This window comes from Muscardinus avellanarius (genome assembly GCF_963383645.1).
Source record: "Muscardinus avellanarius genome assembly, chromosome: 3".
In the NCBI taxonomy this organism is placed as follows: Eukaryota; Metazoa; Chordata; class Mammalia; order Rodentia; family Gliridae; genus Muscardinus; species Muscardinus avellanarius.
Window position 1 is genome coordinate 10739149 of NC_137788.1, and position 6674 is coordinate 10745822.

The window sequence follows — 6674 nt, forward strand, 5'->3', positions numbered from 1 at the left end:
ACACCCTTGTAATCCTAGGACTTGGGAGGCTGAGACAGGAGGATCACAGGTTCAAGGCCAGCTTTAGCAATTCAATGAGACTCTTAACATAGCAAGACCATATTTAAACATAGGGCTAGGGGTATATAGCTCAGTGGTAGCAAATCCCTGGGTTTAGCATCCAATATCAAAACAAAACAAAGTGAGGGGCTCTGGGCGGTAGAGGGGGCTCCGGGGCTAAGTCTGCGTTGACGCCGGCCGCGGAGGCAGCACCATGGGCACGGGGTAGAGGGGCGAGTTGGCCGCCGCCACCGGGGGTGGTGGGAGAGCCTCTCTGGGGGAGGGGGCGGGCAGCCGCTCGGCCGCGGCACTTTTTTAATTTTCTCGGGTGCCACAACGGCGACCCTTCGGCGCTGATGTCCCTGATCTCTGGAGCGACGACGGCCGCTGCCTAAGCTGGAAAGAGGAATGCCAGCTCCTGAGCAGGCCTCATTGGTGGAGGAGGGGCAAACACAGACCCACCAGGAAGCTGCCTCCACTGGCCCAGGCAGGGAACCCGAAACCACAGCCACCACCACTATTCTAGCTTCCGTGAAGGAGCAGGAGCTTCAGTTTCAACGACTCACCCGAGAACTGGAAGTGGAAAGGCAGACTGTTGCCAGTCAGCTAGAAAGATGTAGGCTTGGAGCAGAGTCACCAAGCATCGCCAGCACCAGCTCAACTGAGAAGTCATTTCCTTGGAGATCAACAGATGTGCCAAATACTGGTGTAAGCAAACCTAGAGTTTCTGACACTGTCCACCCCAACAACTATCTCATCAGGACAGAGCCAGAACAAGGAGCCCTCTATTCACCAGAGCAGACATCTCTCCATGAAAGTGAGGGATCGTTGGTAACTCAAGAAGTTCAGCTCAAATGAATTCTTATTCCGAGAGTGGATGTGAGCAAGGCAGATAGTAGACAGCAGCATTAATTCATAGCATCAACCAATAGCCATTTGGGGAGGAACTCAAGAGCTGAAGGACAAACACTGGTTCAGCCATCAGTAGCCAATCGGGCCATGAGAAGAGTTAGTTCCGTTCCATCTAGATCACAGTCTCCTTCTTATGTTATCAGCACAGGCGTGTCTCCTTCAAGGGGGTCACTGAGAACTTCTCTGGGTAGTGGATTTGACTCTCCATCAGTGACCGACTCCAGACCTCTGAACCCCAGTGCATATTCCTCCACCACGTTACCCGCTCCGCGGGCAGCCTCTCCGTACTCGCAGAGACCGGCCTCCCCAACAGCTGTGAGGCGGATTGGCTCAGTCACCTCCCCACAAACCTCCAATCCCAATGGACCAACCCCCCAATACCAAACCACCACCAGAGTGGGGTCCCTGCTGACCCTGACGGATGTACAGACTCGAGTAGCTTCCCCATCCCAAGGCCAGGTGGGGTCGTCGTCCCCCAAGCGCTCAGGGATGACTGCCGTACCACAGCACCTGGGACCTTCACTGCAAAGGACTGTTCATGACATGGAGCAGTTTGCACAACGGCAGTATGACATGTACGAAAGGATGGTTCCACCTCGACCAGACAGCCTGACAGGCTTACGGAGTTCCTGTGCTAGTCAGCACAGTCAGCTTGGGCAAGACCTTCGTTCAGCGGTGTCTCCTGACTTGCGCATCACTCCTATATATGATGGGAGAACCTATTACAGCCCAGTGTACCGTAGCCCAAACCACGGTACTGTGGAGCCCCAAGGATCTCAGACAGCATCGTACCGCACAGGCTCAGGTGTTGGAAATCTACAAAGGACCTCCAGTCAACGAAGTACCCTTACATACCAAAGAAATAATTATGCTATGAACACAACAGCTACCTACGCGGAACCCTACAGGCCAATACAGTACCGAGTACAAGAGTGCAATTATAACAGGCTTCAGCACGCACTGCCAGCTGATGATGGTACCACAAGATACCCATCGGTAGACAGCATCCAGAAAGACCCCAGGGAGTTTGCCTGGCGCGATCCTGAGTTGCCTGAAGTCATTCACAAGCTGCAACACCAGTTCCCGTCGTCCAAGCAAGTGCAGCAGCCTACCCGCAGCACCTGCGCATTGGCAACAACAAAGTGAAGATGGAGGAGTATGGGCATCCGGTTGACCTTTTGGGCCACAGAGTTTTGGAAGTTCAGAAGAATGCTTGTGGTGCTCTCTGAAACCTTGTTTTTGGCAAGTCTACAGATGAAAATGAAATAGCAATGAAAAATGTTGGTGGGATTCCTGCTTTGTTGCGACTGTTGAGAAAATCTATTGATGCAGAAGTCAGGGAACTTGTTACAGAAAAAGTCTATCCTGATATGGAATATGGACTCTAGATACCCAAAACAATCTTGAAGAAGAACAAAGCTAGAAGATGTATATTTTCTGATTTCAAACCATATAAAGCTACAGTAATTGAAACAGTGTAGTACTGTTCTAAAGGCAGATATATAAACCATTGGAGTTAAAATCCTAAGAGATAAATTCTTCCAAAAAAACAAAAAACAAAAAACAAAACAAAACAAAAAAAACAAAGTGAGGGGGTTGGACAAGATTTCTAAGCTCTTTTCTCTGCTCAGTTTAAAAGTCTGTCTATACTTGACCAACTCGCAATTTACACCAGAGCCAGAATATTTATTTTGAAACATATGGTTGGCCAAGACTCTTGCCTGCTCTAAACACACCTACAGGGCCCTCTTGTCTTCCAGATAAACTCCAGGTATTTTTTCCTGGACCTTTGTGGTCCTTAAGACCTGGTCCCCATGCCTTTATCTCTGCCACTTCCCCTTGTCACCCTGGATCCTAGTCATAGTGGACTATGTGGCCCTCCACAGCCTGTCTGCCATGGATTCCAGACCTCTGGGAATGATCTCTTTCCCAACATACAGCTCTCCTCCTCCTTCACTTCCTCCTCCTCTCCTCCTCTCCTCCTCCTCTTCCTCCTCCTTCTCCTCCTCTTCTCCTCTCCTCTTCCTCTTTCTGCTCTCCTCCTCCTCTTCCTTCTCCTCCTCCTCCTCTTCCTTCTCCTCCTCCTCCTCTTCCTTCTTCTCTTCTTCCTCCTCCTCTCCCTCCTCCTCCTCCTCCTCCTCCTCCTTCTTCTTCTTCTTCTTCTTCTTCTTCTTCTTCTTCTTCTTCTTCTTCTTCTTCTTTTCTCTTTCTCTCTCTCTCTCTCTCTCTCTCTCTCTCTCTCTCTCTGTGTGTGTGTGTGTGTGTGTGTGTGTGTGTGTGTGTGTGTGTGTTGAGCCCAGGGACATTCTATCTTTGAGCTAGCCCTCCAGCCCTATTTTATTTTTTGTTTTGAAACAGGGTCTCCCTACTGCTGAGTCTCGCTAAGTTGCCGAGTCTGTCCTTGAACCTCCCATCTCAGCCTCCCAAATCCTGGGGTTACAGGCATGTGCCACTATGCCTGGTTGGGTCTCAGCTTCTAAGTTCCAGTTTTTCTGAGAAGCCACCTCACCACCCCGAGAATCCTGGGGAAGACTCAGCCCCAGGGCACCGAGTCTCTTACCATAGAACAGCACCACTCCTGGCAAAGGAGAGTGCTCTCTTCTGCTGAATCATAAGTTCCTTCCAGGATGGGTCCATGTCCTACCTGCATGTGCCCTAGTCCCTAACACGGTCCCTGGCACACAGGAGACAAGCAGTCAGCATCTGTCACCTAAACCACTTTCAAGAGGGCACACCACTTTCCAGGCTTGGCGTGGGGGCAGCGTCTATCTTTCCCCCAGGAGGCAGGTGGCTGGCATGCTTTGGAAGCTCCAGCAAATTGACCCTGGCTGTTTCTAAATGATATCTCATCCCACTCTCTCAAATTCTCTACTGTCTCCCAGGAGGTGGGATGGGTCTCCTCGTGTGCCCTGTCTTCTCACGTATCCCCCATTTATGACCCTGTATCTTTAGGATGTGCTGAGAAGCACACGGACTTTCCCGTTGCTTCCTTTTCCGAAGCACACCCAGGCACGTACGTATCGTTTTCGAGGCATTCTGGCAAGCCGGCTTCCTGTTCCCATTCAGTCAATCATCTTCCCTCTTGGCAGGAGGGAGCGCACACAGTTTCGCATGTGCCAACCCCAACATATTTCTCCTTCCATCATGGCTGGGTATGTGCTGCCTAGCCGTAGGATTTTTAAGATGCTTTTTAAAAAACGGTGTGTGTGAGTGTTTCCCAGCCAGGGCTGGGAACGCGCGGCTGGCTGCAGTAAGGCCAAGCCCGCACCTGTGACTCTGCCATAGCTGTTGGCCTTTGGTGAAGGGCCAAAAGTCCACTCTGGTTTTAAGAGAGAGGCCACTCCGCTGCGAGGCGCTGCCATGCCGGAAGGAGCGGGAATCTGGGTACCGAAGATTGCTGAGGGATGGCTTAAAAGGGAAATGAACCAAAATACAATGTCACATTCAGAGCGAGGTCCTGAGAGCTGGCCATGTGTCCCCAGTCTCTTCGTAGTAGGGGCCAAGGGGATCTGGAACAGTGTGGGCTGGGAGGCTTTAGTATTGCTGGTGATTCGTTTACCCACTTCAAACCCTTGGAATGCCCTGAGAGCTAGCACTCTTTGTCACACCTCTTATGACCACAGGCAAATATAGATCCATGTATTGAGGACTTTGATGAGAAACTGAGGCCTTTATGTGTATGTATGTTCAAACCCTCTTTATTTTTTCTCAATTCTTTCGCCTGTTTGCAAGTTTCAGTCGGGGCCTCCCTCCCTGGACTCCGAACCTAACCTCTTCCTTATCATTCATCCTCTGCTAAAATTCCTAATGTCCTTTCTGCTCTGTCAAGAGTGATTTTGACCCTTAGCTTCCTTTTCTCCACACTCTGATATTTTTCTTCAGTTTCTTCTTGGAACATAAATTTGATTTCCTCCCCATACCGCCCAGCATAGACCTCCTGGTAATGACTTTAATGCAGCTGTGTCCCGAAGGCGCTGGGCAAACCCTAGAGTTGCTAGTTTAAACTATTACCTTCAGGAGCCTCTTCTCAAAATGTCGTTCCGTATTAAAAAGATTCAGGCGTCAAGTAGTAGCCACACTAAACTCGTATTGAAGTTTTACTTTATTTTTCTGAGAACTGTAAAAATCTCTTCTAAGAGGATGGGGACCCCCCCCCTCCCATTTCTCTTAAGCCTATGTTAATTTCACTCTTTTCTTGCCATCTAATTTTGTTCTCTTCGGTTCTGTTCTCAGCTGGATCCTGGTGTTTCACTCCACATATTGAACTAGCAGAGCAATAATATGTTATGATTAATAAGTGGCTTGACAGGCAGGAAAAAAAGCCAATCCTATTCATCGCATCGATGGTGCTCTTCAGATCTGCTATTTTCGAAAAATGTATTTTCGAAAAATGTATTTAGTCAGCAGGATGTTTTCTGTTGAGCTCCTTGGCTCTCACTACAGCTGGATATTTTATTTCTCTTCACCTGCAAATTTCAGGGCTGCAGCGCCCAGGGATGGGTTGCAGGAACACTTAAGACCTTCCAAACCGTAAGAACTCATTCTGGAAGGCTCTATGCCACCCACGTCGCAGAAAATATGTTCACTCATAACCCAATCCCACTCGGAATGCAAGTGCGTATAGAAGTATATAAGAATTTAGACTCACCTTGCATTTGACTAGTTGACATAATAAATCCTCCGGGGCACAGCCCTCTCCTGAGCATAGATGAGTGTGACTCATAAAATCTACAGCAATGCTGTGGACTAGACACTCTTATTATCTGAGTAACTTTTCATTTTGCCGGCTTCTTTTGTTGCATGTCTACCCATTTCTCTTGAGGCTTTTTATTTGAATAATTTAGAATGATACAAAAAAAAAAAAAAAACAACCACCCTGCTTTCAAGTCTCAAGAATGTTTTTGTTTTCTTTTGAAAAGCTCACAGGCTCTGTACTGCCTTCTGTAGGATGGTAGCCCAAGCTGGGGGTGTCTGCCAAACTCTTGAAATGTTCCTAGCCCAACCTGAGATTTAAGTGAAAAAAAAAAAAAAAACAAAAAAAAAAAAAACGCAATCTAGATTCAGACTTAGTAGTGAAAAAAAAACGCCTTGAGATATTTTTAAATTAGCTACATATTAAATGATAACATTTTTGATATGTTGGAGTAAAATATATAGTATTAAAATTAATTTCAACTTTTTTTTAAACTTTTTTGTGGTATTATGCATTGAACCCAGGGGCATTCTACCTCTGAGCTATATCCCAGCCCTATTTTGTTTTTTATTTTGAAACAGGTCTTACTAAGTTGTTCAAGACCTAATTATATTGTTGAGGCTGTCCTCAGACCTGTGATCCTCTTGTCTCAACCTACTAAGTACTGGGCTAACAGGCATGCACCACCATGCCTGGCTTCTTCCTGCCCTCCCCTTTTTAATGAGGGTAGTAGAAAATCTGAAGTTGCATACACAGCTCTCATGAATATTTCTGCTGGATAGTGTTGCCCTACATAGCATGCTAAAGGGCCTAGGAGTAAACATGGCCCAGGTAGGTTCCTGGTTTCACTGGGGTTCGCTGACATGTCTGCCAGAGGTGAAAAATTCCTGTTGGATTCATGTGCATGAAAGATAGCTACTGAAGGCCTGCTTGGAACCAGATATTAGATGAAATTCTGGAAGTAAAGGGGAGGGATGAGCAGTGGTTTTTCCCAGAGAGTCTTCATCAGAACACTTGGCCAGGGAGCAAA

At 47.6% G+C, this 6674-nt stretch overlaps 1 pseudogene across 1 annotated transcript; it reads left to right on the forward strand.

The window, feature by feature from the left end:
* Positions 1-447: 447 nt before the first annotated feature.
* Positions 448-2569, forward strand: LOC308261048 (plakophilin-4-like; annotated as a pseudogene). Its single transcript has one exon. The product of its transcript is annotated as a plakophilin-4-like (transcript).
* The last annotated feature ends 4105 nt before the right edge of the window (positions 2570-6674 follow it).